General features: G+C 37.6%; 1 protein-coding gene across 4 annotated transcripts in view; it reads left to right on the top strand.

Annotated features, from left to right (window-relative positions):
• The window catches only part of LOC113809666 (uncharacterized), a 31,543-nt gene that overhangs the window by 12,340 nt on the left and 16,703 nt on the right, over positions 1–2,500 (top strand). For 2 of the 4 annotated variants that reach the window (XM_027361325.2, XM_027361326.2), the window contains exon 2: positions 1,783–2,010. The exons of the other annotated variants lie outside the window; for them this stretch is intronic. The gene's annotated coding sequence lies outside the window, so the exon portion shown is untranslated. The remainder of the gene's footprint in view (positions 1–1,782; positions 2,011–2,500) is intronic. 4 annotated transcript variants of the gene reach the window in all.

The following is a 2,500-nucleotide window of genomic DNA, read 5'->3' as shown; positions in this document are numbered from 1 at the left end:
GAGAGAGAAAGGAGGAGGAGGAGAGAGAAAGAAGAGAAAGGAGGAGGAGGAAGAGAGAAAGAAGAGAAAGGAGGAGGAGGAAGAGAGAAAGAAGAGAAAGGAGGAGGAGGAGAGAGAGAGAGAAGAGAAAGGAGGAGGAGGAGGAGGAGAGAGAAAGAAGAGAAAGGAGGAGGAGGAGAGAGAAAGAAGAGAAAGGAGGAGAGAGAGAGAAAGAGAAAGGAGGAGGAGGAGAGAGAGAGAAAGAGAAAGGAGGAGGAGGAGAGAGAAAGGAGGAGGAGGAGGAAGAGAGAGAAAGAACAGAAAGGAGGAGGAGGAGGAAGAGAGAGAAAGAAGAGAAAGGAGGAGGAAGAGAGAAAGAACAGGAAGGAAGAGAGAGAAAGGAGGAGGAGAGAAGAGAAAGGAGGAGGAGGAGGAGAGAGAAAGAAGAGAAAGGAGGAGAGAGAAAGAAGAGAAAGGGGGAGGAGAAGAGAGAAAGAAGAAAAAGGAGGAGGAGGAGGAGAGAGAAAGGAGGAGGAGGAGGAGAGAAAAAGAGGAAGAGAGAAAGAAGAGAAAAGAGAAAGGAGGAGGAGGAATGAGAAAGGAGGAGGAGGAGGAGAGAAACAAGAGAAAGGAGGAGGAGGAGGAGAGAGAAAGAAGAGAAAGGAGGAGGAGGAGGAGGAGGAGGAAAGAGAAAGAAGAGAAAGGAAGAGGAGGAGATAGAAAGAAGAGAAAGGAGTAGGAAGAGAGAGAAAGGAGGAGGTGGAGAGAGAAAGGAGGAGGTGGAGAGAGAAAGGAGGAGGAGGAGAGAGAAAGAAGAGAAAGGAGGAGGAGGAGAGAGAAAGAAGAGAAAGGAGGAGGAAGGGAGAGAAAAGAGAAAGGAGGAGGGAGGGAGAGAAAGAAGAGAAAGGAGGAGGAGAGAGAAAGAGGAGAAAGGAGGAGGAGGAGAGAGAAAGAAAGAAGAGAAAGGAGGATGAGAGAAAAAAATTGAAGGAGGAGGAAGAAATAAGAGATGGGAAGAAGAGGAGGAGGAGGAGAGAAGGAAAGAGAAGATGGTGCAAATATTTAGAAAATTTATGTTGACAAAGTCCCTTGGCGTAGAGGTTAATTAACCAGAAAAACAAGTACAACTATTGATAATATTGTTCGAACACTGACAACAGGCAGAATTACATAATGTTAATTTATTTACTACTTTTGATTTTGCAATTATCATCATTATCATTTATCAACTGTCACCATTATCGTTTTATTAATATTTGACCCTGAAGGTGCTGTCACACTAGCACTTTTTCCATTTTTTGACAATTTTCTGAAATTTTCTCCATTTTTGAGCGAATTGTCGATTTTCTAGTCAAACGAAAACCTTTCCGTCAACTTTTTCAGCCAAGCGAAGTCAAATCAAGAGCTATATTCGAGAATGTTTGTATTTATGTTCAATAAAATTTTCAAAAAATTGACGGAAAAAGTACTAGTGTGACACGGCTTTTACTGGTCGCTCGATTTCTCCCATTATGCTACCTTAACCCTATATATATATATATATATATATATATATATATATATATATATATATATATATATATATATATATATATATATTTTTTTTTTTTTTTTTTTTTTTTTCGAATTATTCTCTGCTGCTAACTTCCCCCCCCCCAAAAAAAAAAAAAAAAAAAAAAAACGAAAGATATCAAATAGATAAAATAAAATACATATCAATGAATAGATAAACTAACTAAATAGATAAACATGATACATATGAATGAATGAATTGAAATTATAATTTAGTCCACCTCGTTACAGGAGATGAGAACCCGGAAACTGTGAGGAGGCAATCTCATCTACACCCCCCACCCTCCACCCCCCCACCGCCATCGCACACACACACACGCAAAAACAGACAAACACGCACACACTAAGCTCTCGGTCCCGGCGAGAGATAGCGAGTTGGCAACACTGAGACGATACGGCCAAGGTCTAAATAGGCTGTTATCTGGATCTTGAATTTGGGCAGAAATATCACGTTGAGAGGTGAGTTCGATTTATATATATATATATATATATATATATATATATATATATATATATATATGTATGTATGTATGTATGTATATATATATATATAATATATATATATGTATATATATATATATATATATTTTTTTTTTTTTTTTTTTTTTTTTTTTTTTTTTTTTTTTTTACCTTTTTTTTTTTGGCATTTCCTGTAGTTGAAATGCCGATTCTCTCTCTCCTCTCTCTCTCTCTCTCTCTCTCTCTCTCTCTCTCTCTCTCTCTCTCTCTCTCTCTCTCTCTCTCTCTCTCTCTCTCTCTCTCTCTCTCTTTCTTTCTTTCTTTAGTTTTTTCCTCACTCTTTCTCTATGCGTATATGTTTTTTTTTTTTCTTATTTTTGTATATATAAATGTTAATTTGGTAATTCACATTGTGTATAATAGTATCCTGAAATTATTTGTTGTAACGTACAGAAAAGTAAAAAATACATAGAAAAACGCTCGCTCACAC

This window comes from Penaeus vannamei, chromosome 24 (genome assembly GCF_042767895.1).
Source record: "Penaeus vannamei isolate JL-2024 chromosome 24, ASM4276789v1, whole genome shotgun sequence".
In the NCBI taxonomy this organism is placed as follows: domain Eukaryota; kingdom Metazoa; phylum Arthropoda; class Malacostraca; order Decapoda; family Penaeidae; genus Penaeus; species Penaeus vannamei.
The sequence above is the reverse complement of the archived record's forward strand: the minus strand, read 5'-3'. Positions and strand labels throughout refer to the sequence as shown.